Raw genomic sequence first — 13,564 nt, forward strand, 5'->3', positions numbered from 1 at the left:
CAGCGCCCCCTGCAGGCGTCGGGGTGTCACCCCTGTGACCCTGCTCAGATCTGTCCTGGGCTGAGCTTCGGGACCTGTGAGACCCAGCAGATGGGCAGGGGGAGCGGAGATGTGAAGAGCGGCCATGTCCCTGGGACATCGTGAGCCCTTTCCCTCTCCACCATGATATAAGTCGCCTAGCATGTTTTCCAGCTTGCTGTTGGGTCAGAGTGCGGCACATAAGCAGGTATGGGCGATGAAGAGAATGGGCTTGGTCGTCTGCCTGTGTGTGTGCAACTCCGCGCAGCTCTGTGTGCCCTTAACCAGAAGCACTGGTGTTTTATAGGTATAGAATTGTTACCAGCTGAAATACCAATGAAGACATTAAGCAACCGTTGCCGGAAACGGTTCATGGCCGGAGTGGTAGACTCCCAGGACACACAAAGGTGACTTTTTCTGTCCCCAGCAGTCCTGTTGTCACCGATTAGATCTCGTCAGCCTCAGAGAATCAGACTAAAGGGTGAACGGCTGGTGGTGCCACTGGCTCTCAGAACTGCTAAACCCCTGAGAAACTGCTCCATGTTTGTAATTTTTAAAAATTTTTTAAAATTTTTATTTTTATGTGAAAGGCAGACAGAGCTCCTCCGTCCACTGGTTCACTCCCCAAATGTCCACAACAGCTGGGGCGGGGCCAGGCTAAAGCCCGGAGCCAGGAACTCCACCTGGGCCGCCTCTGTGGGTGGCTGGGACCCAAGGATGTGAGTCCTCACCTGCTGCTTCCCGGGGCGCACACAAGCAGGAAGCTGGATCCGAAGTCAAGTAGCCGGGACTCGAACCCGGGCATTCTGGTAAGAGATGCAGGCGACGCAAGGCAGCAGCTTAACCCCCAGAATATATTTCCTAAAGGCCATGTGCATCTTAGACGACTCCAGCTCCCAGACGAACTTGATCCCACAGTGTCTGTGGACTTTCTGAATCGCAGTCACATAAACGTCTGTAGGAGGTCGTGGGTTTGGGAATAAACCCGCAACTGCTGCCTCGGTGTTTGGTCTCTTACTCTCCTGTGTGAGGGTCTTGCTGTGAGTGGTCATGTGACCCCTTTCTGCTTCCTCTGTCCAGCTGCACCCAGAGGGGTCTGTGCCGGGTTTCAGTTGGACATTCGGAACTGGTTGATCCATTCTGAAGACCCGTAAACCATTAGAAGTAAAGGGTCAGATTAAAGAAAATCATTTCTCTTCCTTTGCATATAAGAAATAAAAAAAAAAAAAGGTGCCAGGCTAGGGGTTGGGGCTGAGCAGGTTGAGCCACCACTCCCATGTTGGAGTGCCCGGGGTCAAGTCCCACCTCTGCCTCTGCCACCAGCCCAGCTTCCTGCCGATGCCCGTGGGAACCAGGAGGTGCGGGCTCAAGTACTGTGTCCCTGCCACCCACACGGGAGACCCAGGTGGAGCTCCTGGCTCTTGGCTTTGGCCTGGCCCAGCCCTGGCTGTTACAGGTATCTGGGGAGTGAAGTAGTAAGTAAAAGGTAGCTCACTCACTCAATCTGCTCTGCAAATAAATAAAAATGACTTCTTAAAAAGTACACAGAAAGTATTTTTAAATCATGTAATCATTTGTAGTTACTATAAATATACTTTTAATTCAATCTTGATTTGCTCCAGCATCTTAAAAGTCACACTTGGAACTTTTTAAATTTTTTTACTTCCTTTTTATTAGGAAATAGTTTTAAATTAGTAGAGATATGATTTATTTTCTGTGGTGTTAAGAAATAGTGATTCACTTTTCTGTGAAACACAGTATTTTATGAGTCAGACAAGAGACAGCCAGTTTTACACGGGGGATGGTTTGAGTCCAGCGAGCTGGCTGTGGGATGAGGAGATGACCCAGATGCAGAGGGCCCGGCGTGATGCAGCAGACTCTGGTGTGGGTCAGGCCTCCACTTAGAAAAGCACACAGAGGGCCGGGGTGTACTGTCCACACCAGTGAAGATTTGTCCAGAGGACGTCCGGGTGCCCCCCAGTGTGGGTCCCCTGCCCCTCCGAGGTACAGACTCGCACTCCTCAGGTTGCTTTTGGGGTCAGTGTTGGGGTTTCTGTATTGCTTGGCTTTTGCCCCCTGACCTGGGTGGAAGTGCAGTGGAGGCCTAGGAGCTACCTCTGGGCTACAGCCGCTGCCCACTGAGGTCATGCCACGGAGGCCAGCTTGCACTTCTCCCTGGTTTATGGCTGGTGGTCTTCAGAAATCTCTTGCCGAGCTACCCAAGGACAGGCCCTGGGCCACGCCTGCCCGACTCAAACAGTGGCTGCTGGAAGAACACACTCCCCAGGCCATTGGCTACACCTGGCACCGGCCTTAGCCTGAGACCGGCCCAGGTAGATGACAGCCTCCAAGACCAGGCCCAGGTAGATGACAGCGCCTGCGTTCCTAGCTCCAAATCTCAGGTAAGTGTAGTGCTCCTGATTCCTGCAGTGTTGTCGCTACTGTTTCTTCCCTCCGCCAGCACCTCCCCGTGCCCACCCCTACTCCACCATAGTCACCAGGTGGTGCACCCTAGCCTAGGCCCACTCCCGGTGGGCACTGGCATGGCGAGATTGTAGAGAGAACTTTGGACACTGCTACCCTGCATCAGGGAATTGTGTCAGGAGACTCCTTGGGCTCCCACAACACGAGGAGGAGGGGGCTTCCTGCAGGGAGGCCGGGCTCCCCTGAGTGACTCTGGGTGACAGCTGTGCTTGGACACAACACCGTTCTCAGGGCCGCTGGAGACTAAGAGGGAGCCCCGCCTGGCACCACCCCAGCAGCCCCTTTCTCTGCGTGGATGGCATCGTTTTACGTAGCAGGAAGGCCCTGCCCTAGCTTGGCCTTGCTTTCTCGAGCCAGCTCTGCTCTTGTGCCTGACTGGCACCGTGCCTTCCCCAGAGTGGACACTAGCAGTTTAAGTGAGTTAATCCAAGCCCTTCCTTGTCCAGGAGGGAAAGCCGAGCAGTTGCGAGTGGAAGCGATTCGGTAGCTTTGTGGGTTTCACTCCTGGCGGTGCAGGGTGTGGAAGCCAGGCCCCCTTAACCTAGTAACAGATCTCCAGCCCTCCCTGGTGAGTGTGACTGCCGTGGCACCCTTCCGTGTTGCGCCAGCCACAGGAACCACCCCACTGTTGAGCCATCAGTAATAGGCTGTGACGCCTTTTGGCAAGAGCTGGCAGGGCCCGCGGTCTTCTGCGCGCTTCCTGGCCGCAGAGCGCACGCATTCATGACTGCCCGTGATATCCTCCGGGACGTGCTGCGAGAGGCCGTCTTCCCTGCCACCACGCGTGTCTGAATAGCCCACGACCCAGCTTGGGTCCTGGGAGAGACCCTGGATCATGGGTGCCCTTTGGCTACTGTGTGAGTGCGACACTAGGAATTTCTTCCGGCCCCACTGCGCTTCATTCTGCTCTGCACGACTGCGGGACGGGTCGATGACAACCTGAGCCCGCACAGAAGTGCCCACGGCGTGCACACCTCACTCTCTCTGTAAGCCTTTGTCACAGGTTGTCAGACGAGCACCCTTCATCGTTTTTCTATGACCCTTCGCGTTTATAAAATGCTCGCTCCATTGGACGTTTTAAAGAGACCTGGGAGGATAGGGAGACTTGACTAGCAACTGTTTGGTTGCTGGATACACTTGAAAATTGGCTTTTCCTTGGAGGTCTCTGCTGAAGTTCGTGGAAGAGGCTGATAAACTCATCTCTCCAGTGTGCTGGGCCTTGAGCTCACCGCCCAGCAGGTAGAAAGTGTCAGCTTCCATGGCTTGTCTGAGTGTGGTTGCTGACCTAAAGAATGTCCAGTAGAGTTGTCCTTAATACATCAGCCCCTAAAACTCGGGAAATGGGCCCGGCCTTGTGGTGTAGCGGGCCAGGCTGCTGCTCGGGATGCCGGAGGGTGGGGTCAAGTCCCAACTGCTCCCCTTCAGATCCACCTCCTGCTAGTGAGCCTGCGAAAGCAATGGAAGATGCCCCAAGTACTTGGGCCTCCTGCCACCCATGTGGGAGACCCAGATGGAGTTCTTGGCTCTCGGCGTTGGCCTGTCCAGCCCTGGCTGTTTGCAGCCATTTGGGGAGGGAACCAGTGGATGAAACATCTCTCTCTCCCTCTCTCTATCACTCTGCCTTTGAAATAAATAATTTTTTTAAAAAAAGTGTACAGAATATTCCCCTGAATTGTTAAAAAAAAATAAGGAAGTGATGCTGTATTCCAGAAAGTACTGTTAGCTTGAACTTAAGAGTGAGCTTCAAAGAGGTCACAGCAAATTCACAACATCATCTAATCCCACGTGCCGATGAACTTGGGGACGCCTCCCCGTACTTAGTCTGCTGGGTCATGAACTTCCTGTGCCGCACCACACCTCGCCTAGGGATGAGGGGGCACAGGACAGGGGCTGCAGTCCAAGGCCAGACTCCAGGTACCGCTGGAGACTGCAAGGGAGACAGGCAGAGCCCGCAGCTGCAACAGCCTGACCAGGAGCCCGTGAGGCCACTGTGCATTGCTCCTGCTGCCCGTGAGGCGGCCTCGGGGCACAACACGTGTCCTGTGTCATGCACATGACAGACAGCTGTCACCAGTCTCCCCAAGGGCTTGTGAGAGAATTCAAGCTGGAGAGGAACAGCCATGGGTTCTGGCCGGAGTGTTGGGGGGAAAGTGGAGGCGGGGCTGAGCCCATGGCTCCTCTTCCTGGAGGCCCGCCTGTGGTTGTGTGTAGCTAGGAGGCTTCGGCGTGCGCTGAGGTCCTGTGGGTTAGAGTGACTTGGTGAGCAAACCTGGAAGGAGGTATGCGAGGGTGAGGAGACGCGGCGGTGGCCCGCGTGGGGCCGGCACCAGAGTTCCCCGCTGCTTCCGAGCTGGGGAGAGCCGTGCGAGGGGTGGCCCGTCCTGCCGGACACGGAGCTGTCCCCGGGCCTGCAGCTAGGGCTCCCGCTTGGACCAGCTTCTGCAGGGCAGCCCTGCTCCAGCTGGGAGGGTGGAGGCCCTGGCTGTGTCCTCGCGGGGGACAGTCTGTCTCCACCTACCTCACCCGACGCCCTGGAAGCAAGGAGGCGGCCTTGGGCTCCGTGGCCCAGCCCCTAGAGCCGGGCTCACCGGCGGCCAGCTGATGTTCCACCAGCAAGGCAGTGGGTGTGGCCCTGGGCCTGGGTCCGAGGACCCTCTTGGCTCAGCCACTTTGTGTCTGCCCTGCTGGTTGTCCCCAGCAGCTTGCCAGGCAAAGATCTGATGGCTTCCTTCCGCAGATGGAGAGGTGGGGGAGGGGTCCTCCTGGCTCCCGCGCCCTCTCCGCCCTCTTTCTCACCAGCCAGGCCGCCCTCAGCGTCTGAGCGGGCATCGCTCTCTTCCCTGGGCTCCCACACTCGCCCTGTGAGCGAGTCCCCGCGGCCGTGCTCTTTGTAAGGGTTTGTGCTGACCTCAGGGCTGGGTGACCGGCCCCAGGAAGAGCATCTGTGGTCCCGACCGTGCGCTTGTTCCCGGGCCCCGTGTTCCCCACGTTCTCGCCCAGCTTCCCGTTCCTGCAGGGGTCCAGTCTTCACTGCCAAGGTCTGAAGGGGTCCAGGGAGCCCAGTGCCGCAGTTGAGTGGGAGAAAGACGTGAGAGGACTGGCAGCGGCGTCCCCGCTGGTACCGGCACCTACCAGGCTGGAGGCTCTTTGCTGCTGTCAGCCTGCAGCCCGCCGTGCTGGTGCTGTCTGCCCGTTGCCCTGACTCCCTGCAGGCTGCCTAAGGGCCACGCCCAGCCCAGCTCTCTGCACAGCAGGCTCCGGAGGCGGGGGGGGGGGGGGGGGGGGGGGAGCCGTGGTGCTGGCAAGTCTCCGATGACGAGCCTCCGTGTTAGTGCCCGTGAGTGTGTGTGCCTGCCGGGAAGGACTCCCCGGGAGGCCACTGAAGAACCAGCATGGGCCCTGCGGTGGCCCCATGGCCCAGGGCCAGGGCGGGGGCGCTGGCAGCCGAGTTCGCAGCCTTGCACCCGTTGCCACATCCGTGAGCCAGGCTGGCTCCCCAGGGCGTTTAAGTCCGCGCTGCATCCTCCCGTGCACACCTTTAGGCAAGAAGATAAAAGGGCTGGTGCAGGGCTCGGCGTGGGACATCTAAACCCCACATTATACAAGGGTCCTGATGATGCCTTTGAGAATTCTGTAGAAACACTCACGAAGCCTGTAATTAACGTCGGCTGGCTTCGCGGAAACGCTTCATGTTTAGGAAGTTATTAGGGGGTTCAAAAAAAAAATCCTACCCTGAGATTAACTGATACCATTACTTCCTACTCCGTTTAATAATTTTTTTAATTAAAAAATGCTTTCATCACCTTCTGTTTTAAAGGGCAATAGTAAAACAGCTGCTTGGTCGAGAACCCTCGCCTGAGTGCATGGAAGGACCCCGAGGGGTCCGTGTCGCCCTCACCCACACAGAGCCCGCGCTGGCTTCTGCAGGGGGCAGTCTTTCCTGGTCGCTGGCAGGCTCCACCCACCCTTGAGTTCTTCCCGGAGCAGGATCGCTGTGTCCTGGGGAGCTCCTCCGCGATGGCAGTGAGGCTGCCTTGCCCTCCTGTGGACTTTGAGAGCTGGGGTGGTGGGGAGCCCAGGAAAGAAGCAGGGCTGGGTGGGTAGAGATGGGTGTGTGTGTGTGTGTGTGTCTGTATATGGCCAAGGACTTCACTTTCCAAATTCAAAATGGCGTGTGTATACATGTCTCCACATCAGTGTATGTGTATCTTGTATGTAGCATGTAGCCTGTACGTACTTTGTATCTTGTGTGTTGTATGTAGTGTGTATCTTGTGTGTAATATGTGTGTTGTGTGCAGTGTGTCTTGTATATAGTATTGTCTTGTATGTAACATGTGTCTTGTATGTAGCATTGTCTTGTATGTACTATGTATCTCGTGTGTTGTGTGTAGTGTATATCCTGTATGTAATATGTAATGTGTGTTGCATGTAGTGTGTCTTGTATGTAATATGTATGTTGTGTGCAGTGTGTCTTGTACATAGTATTGTCTTGTATGTAACATGTGTCTTGTATGTAGCATGTAACGTGTGTCTTGTATGCACTATGTATCTTGTGTGTGATATGTAGCTTGTATGTAATATGTATCTTGTATACAACGTGTGTGTTAACTGCAGCCTCAGAGTCCCCCAAGGGGCTTGGCAGATGATGCTGGTCCTGGCTCTTAGATGTTCCTGATGTAACCGGTGTGGCTTGGGGAGGTAGGCAGGGGCGGGTTAAGAACCCGCAGTGCCGGCATCCCATGTGAACACTGCTTCAAGTCCCGGCTGCTCCACTTCCCACCCGCTCCCTGCTAATGCGCCTGGGAAAGCAGTAGAGGATGGCCAGAGTGCTTGGGTGCCTGCCACCCACGTGGGAGACCCATCCTTGGCCCCTGAACCAGCAGGTGAAAAATTTCTCTTCCTCTCTCTCTCTCTCTCTCTCTCTCTCCTCTCCTCCCCCACTCTGCCTTTCAAATAAATAAATCTTTTTTTTTTAAATCTACATTTCTAACAGGTGCCTGGGGGCTGAAGAGGACCACACTGAGAACCTCTGCATTAGAGTATCTGGACTCTTCCCCGGCAAAAAGAAAACAATCAAATGAGAAGAAGAGAGAGCGAAATCGCAGGCGCCATGAGATGCTACGGAAACCACCCACCAGCCCGCTGGCCCGTGAGCCGGGCGGGACAGGCGCAGTGACTGTCCCATCACAAGGAGCCTGCTTGGGCCAGGCCCCAGCCTCGGGCACCCCTGTGTGTGCTGACTCAGCCAGTGCTGCCCGTCCCTCCTGCACCGCGCAAGCTGACTCCACGCTAGAACCTTTATGTCTCCAATTATCTTTTGCAGCAACTTAATTTAAGTTGGGCACAGACAAAACCAGTAGCCTCTAGTTCTGTTTTCCGGCTGTTACTGTTCTTCAGCCTAGTTTAGAAGCTCGTAAATCGTAGGTGTGCCAAACATAGCCTGCTGGGGTGGTGGTGGGGCTTGGGGAGTGCCCTGGCTCCTTGTGCCTTGGCTGGCACGCACCATGGTACTGCCCAGGGGGGCAGGCTGCTGGCGGCTTGGCCCTGAGATCAAAGCACAGAAAACGCCTCATCACGTCCAGCTGGCTGCAGCCAGAGCCTCGGGGCGGTCGGCACCACGGCAGCACAGCCCCTGGCGGCAGCCTGGGCCGTGTAGGGGCGAAGCGGGTGTCTGCTGCTGTAGGGAACAGAGCCACTGGCAGGTGGGCTGCCCAGCATCAGGTGCTGCTGCTGCTGCCACCGCCGTTCTGTGAAGCCACGCTGAGGACCACTGGCACCGGTGACCTCTGCATGGAATCCACCTGCTAAGGTGAAGAATCAGGTCCTCGTTTTACAAGAGGAAAGCAGCCACAATGAGTGTGTTCTCTGAAGGGAAGAGAATTGCAAAGCCCATCCTCCAAGTGCGCTGGGCTGCTCCACACACCCCAGGGCCTGGGGCCGCAGGTGGGTCTGGGCAGTTGGCTGCTGGAAGCCGGTCCCACCCCTGGTGGTTTTGTGGCCACCTCCTGACCTCGGAGTGCCCAGACGTGAGGGAGATGGCAGAGAGAAATCCTTCACTGGGAAAAGGTGCTTAGCAAAGCGCTTTGAACGAAGCCGTGAATCCTTGCGAGGATTCCCAAGGTCCCGTCCTCCAACCCCGGTCTTTCCTAACTCCCCTAATGCATTGCCTTTCTAAAGGGAAACACAGCCGGATCCCCAGCCTGCAGGGGCAGGACCGCCACCCCTGGCCTGCGGGAATGTTGGGTACACTTGTCTGTCTGGGATCGGGAGGGACAGAGGGCTTTTTTTTTTTTTTTTTTTTGGACAGGCAGAGTGGACAGTGAGAGAGAGAGACAGCGAGAAAGGTCTTCCTTCGCCGTTGGTTCACCCTCCAATGGCCGCCGCGGCCAGCGCGCTGTAGCCAGCGCACCGCGCTGATCTGATGGCAGGAGCCAGGTGCTTCTCCTGGTCTCCCATGGGGTGCAGGGCCCAAGCACTTGGGCCATCCTCCACTGCACTCCCGGGCCACAGCAGAGAGCTGGCCTGGAAGAGGGGCAACCGGGACAGAATCCGGCGCCCCAACCAGGACTAGAACCCGGTGTGCCGGCGCCGCAAGGCGGAGGATTAGCCTAGTGAGCCGCGGCGCCGGCCTGGGACAGAGGGCTTTGGAAGTGAGTCCACATCTGCCACTGTCACTGTTTTCCGAGTTTTCCTTTTAATCTCTCTCCCAAAAACAAGATGGAAAAATTGTGTCCTCATGCCTTTGATTGTAAGTGTTTTGTGGGCTGGGTCCACTGGTCCCTGGGTTTTTAATTCCTGCACAGAGAGTGGCACATGGTAAACATCCACTCCTTCCTTGGAGTCTCGCGTGTTGGAGTTGATGCCGAGGAAGGCTCCGCAGGCTGCTAACGAGGGGAGGGTCCTGGCTTTCCCTGGGGTGGATCCAGGGCACCGCAGGCAGGGCTGGAGGGGGCACGGGCCCTGGAATCTGCCTTCCACACGTGTGCACATGTGTAGAGAGAGGAGAGAAACAAAAACACAGCTGCATGGAAAGACCGGGAGGCGATGGGAGAGCCCCAGGTGGAGGGCCGCCGAGCAGCCCGCTTCCTTTCTGGTTTGCCCTGGAGTGCGAAGAACGTGGGTGACTTGGGCAGCCCCCGCCTGCTGCTAAGTGTGGCCGCGCAGGGCACCCAGGCCCCGGCTCCGCGCAGGTCCTTTGCCCCAGACCGAACCAAGGGCTCCATGACCTACCCCATGCCTTGGCCTTGCCTTGCAGAGAGGCCAGAGGGGACAACAGCAGACGCCCTGGCTGTGAGCCCCTCCCCAGCCACCCAGCCACCCAGCCACCTCCATGGCTTCCTGGGGGCCGTTATGAAAAGGCTGGAATCCGTGCTCCGGGGCCCCGGGGCCGCGCTGGCAGAGGGGTCAGCCCAGCGGCTCCCGTTGTGCGAGTGCAGCAGCTGCGGTAAATGAGCTTAAGCCCCCATAATCGTTCTTCCCCTCTTCCCCTCTTCCCAATTACTCCAGGGAGCTTTGTGGCCCAGGTTAATACCAAGGAAGAATGTTAAAGAAGCCTCATTTTCCCTGTCTAATTAAATTAAATACTTGAAAGGTGATTCACGTATTGATTTTCCCCCTATTGAGTCAACTGAAAATTACAGGGCCTTTGAGGAGGCTAAGTCACCTGATTCTCCCGTTCGGCCCCAGGGGTCACAGTGCCCTGGTCCTTGGCCGGCTCCTGCCGGCCTCCTGCCTGCCAACTCCTGTGTGCAGCTGTCCCCGGGGGAGTGGGGGCCGGGCGCCTCGGGCCAGCACAGCTCAAAGAAGCCAGGGAGCACAGGCCTTGGGAAGTTTTCAAACATTCCTATAAAATCCACACAGGGTGCCTTTGTGCCCAGGTGTTGCGTAGTCCCCGTGGGAAGCAGGTCCGCTGAGGGGGAGTGGGGAACCGGAGGCCAACCTCACCCTTCCCAGCGAACAGGGAGCAGAGCCCGCCTGGGTCGACCAGCCAGCGTGTCCGGTCGGCGGCTGTCCCAGCAAGGGGACCCTGGCGACTTGGGTCAGCGGTGCCGACAGGGTGCAGGGCCCTGTTTATTTCCTATTTTTACACCTGCGTCCTTGTTTCTGAGATAACGCATTAGACTCCATTGCCTGCTATACAAAAGTGCATCTTGGACAGGGGCGAGCCCCAGGGGGTGTCGGGGAGCCTGGCCAACGGCGTTGTTCAGAGAGAGAGAGAGAGAACTGGTTTTCCATCCACTGGCTGGGCCTGGCCAAAGCCAGGAGCCAGGAACCCAGGTACCTGAGCCATGTGCTGCCTCCAGGGTGCACAGGAGCAGAGAGTCCTTTCAGACGCAGAGTAGCTGGCCCTGAACCAGGCACTCTGATACGAGTGCCAGAGTCCGAGCAGCAGCTAATGCCTTCTGGATGCTTCTTTTTGGGAAACCCTTTTTATTTATTTTAAATGTGATCAGTGAAAAAAATACACAGTGGCAAAAGATAAAAGATAAAAAAGATATTTGAAAGGCAGAATGTCAGAGAGGGAGGGAGGGAGAAAATCTTCCATCCACTGGTTCACTCCCCAAATGCCTGGGCCAGACCAGGCTGAACCCAGGAGCCTGGGATTCCATCTCCATCTCCCAAGTGGGTGACAGGGACCTAAGCACTTGAATCATTACCTGCTGCCTCCTAGGGTACACATTAGCAGGAGGTGGGGCTGGAGGCCGCGGCGGGCTCCATCCCAGGCACTCTGCAGCAGTTTAACCCAGCGCACCACGACACCCAGCCAGTTGTGAAGATTCGAACACCATCACTTTCTACGAGTACCTGGACACGTGTATCTTTTTTTCTTTGCCATTTGAAGATAAGTTACAGACATTATGATTCACCCTGCTTCCAGGAATAAAGGCATTTTGCAATGTACGCAAAATACCAATATCATCCCTAAGAAAATAGTGGTAATCCCACAACCTCATCTGATACACAGTTCGTTTGCAAAATTCCCCAGTTGCCTGCCACCAGAGTGTCTGTTGTAGCTTTCTTTCTTTTTTTTTAATATTTATTTCTTTATTTGAAAAGCAGAGTGACCAAGAGTGAGAGGGAGAGAGGGAGGGAGGGAGGGAGAGAGAGAGAATCTTCCATCTGCTGGTTTACTTCCCAAATGACTGCAAGAGCCATGCGTGGGCCAGACCAGAGCAAGGAGCCGGGAACTGTATCCTCCTCTGTCACCATAGGTAGTGGGGCCCAAGCACTTGGGCCATTTTCTTGCCAGACACATGCCAGAGAGCTGGATTGGAAGCAGAGCAGCCAGGACCTGAACCAGCTTTCTGATCCCAGCATCTCAGGCAGTGGCTTAGCCACTGTGCCACAATGCCAGCCTCACGTTCTAAGTGCTTGGATGCTACTTTCAAAACACCAGGATCTAATCTCGGTCACACGTTGCATTTGTTCGTGTCCCTTTCACCTCTCATTTCCCAGAACTGTACACCCTACTTTTTTTGGTTTTTAACTCTCCTGAGATTGACTGAATAGTTGACAAGAATTGGCTTGGACAATGTCCAGCATTCTGGATTTGGTGATTTTTTTTCCTCTGGGGCCATTTAACGTGTTCCTCAGCCTTCGGTATTTCTTGTGAACCGGAGGTTAGCCCGACACCAAGGCAGGGCAGGGTCCAGGGCAAGCACTCATGGCAGGCACGACTTAGAGGGAGCATGCTAAGAATTGCATCTCTGAAGGCAAGGGGGAGTAGACAGCTCCAGGCCTTGCAGAGTCGTCAGTAATCCACTCAAGCTTTAAACAGCCAAGACTCATGTCTATCCTAGGAGCGCCCTAATGAGGAAAACATCTGGCCCTCCCAGAGGCCGGGAGAGGCCTGGTCCGGTCCAGGAACAGGCTGCTGTTTGGATGTATGTGCACACACATCCATTTGACAGCATCTCCCCGGCTTGCCTCTCCAAGGCCTGGCCGCGCCCGCGTGGCCCTGCTTGGACGCGGGATCTTGTTCTTCGTTCCCCTGCACCACGGAGAGGGTTTGTTCCCCTTTGCCCTCCTGTCTCATCCCACATTTCACCCCTGAGGCCAAGGACTGAAAAACAAAGTAAACAGACGGCCTGAGCTGATCGCCCTCCGCTGCAGCTCCAGAGTCACTTGAAAAGTCCCTTAGATTGGACGCGTTGTGACTCAGAACGTGCGTGCTGAAACACACGCGCGCACACACCCCGCACGGAAAAGTGGGTGGCCAGTGCAGGACTGGGGTCCCCGTGACCCCTCCTACCCAAGCCGCCATTCCGAAGCTGTTTCCTTCCTCTAAGGGGCAGGCCTGAGCCCTCCTCGGCCTCGGGCCGCCATCCCCTCATGTGGACGAGATGGCTCTTTGGCCCTCTGCCTGTATTAGCAATGAAAACCGACTTTTGGAGCCTGGGACGCTAGCGCGGTGTGTGCGCATGCGTGCGCGTGCTCGCGCGTGTGCTCGCTGGATGCGCTTTGTGTCAGCCCACGCCGTGACCCCGTGTGGTGGGCGCCCCAGCACCTCCCGGTAAAGATGAGGCCGCTGAGGCGCCGAGGAGCGGGCTGGCTTGTTCAGAGCCACGCAGCAGGGCAGAAGTGGAGGTGGCCCGCGTCCCGCGGCTCCTCCATGGGCCCCAGCCCGCCTCGTCTTCTCTCCTGACCCCACCGTGGCCCCTGTACATGGGCCCGGGGGTGGGCTTTGTGGCAGATTCCACTGTGGATTCTTTGGAGGCTCCTGGTCCACTCCCCCGCGTGGCCAGGGGAGTTGGGTCCTGGTCAGCCCGTGCAGGGAAGGGCCAGCCCAGCTCCCAGGTCTAATCCAAGCTGCCCCAGCCAGCCAAGGCCGCCGGGTCCCCTGACCTGAGAAACCGCACGGTGACTGCAAAGCAGCATCCGGTTTCCGCACTGTCTGCTTCCAACCCCTCTGCCCCCGAGACACACCAGTTCCTGTGACCCAGGGCTGAGACAGGTTCAGACTGCAGGGATGTGGCACCCAGGAGCTCGGCCACGTGGGAGGTGCACACAGGGCCGCCCCGGGGTGCTCATCGCGGGTGCAAGGACAGGCTATGGGGACAGG

The 13,564-nt window shown here is 56.6% G+C and overlaps 1 long non-coding RNA gene across 1 annotated transcript; it reads left to right on the forward strand.

Moving 5' to 3' along the window:
- The first annotated feature begins 1,845 nt into the window (after positions 1–1,845).
- LOC138844597 (uncharacterized) lies at positions 1,846–7,855 on the forward strand. The gene is made up of 2 exons (XR_011380557.1): positions 1,846–2,420; positions 7,496–7,855. It is a non-coding gene; the product is annotated as an uncharacterized lncRNA (long non-coding RNA).
- The last annotated feature ends 5,709 nt before the right edge of the window (positions 7,856–13,564 follow it).

The sequence above is a fragment of the Oryctolagus cuniculus genome, chromosome 12 (assembly GCF_964237555.1).
Source record: "Oryctolagus cuniculus chromosome 12, mOryCun1.1, whole genome shotgun sequence".
Taxonomy (NCBI): Eukaryota; Metazoa; Chordata; class Mammalia; order Lagomorpha; family Leporidae; genus Oryctolagus; species Oryctolagus cuniculus.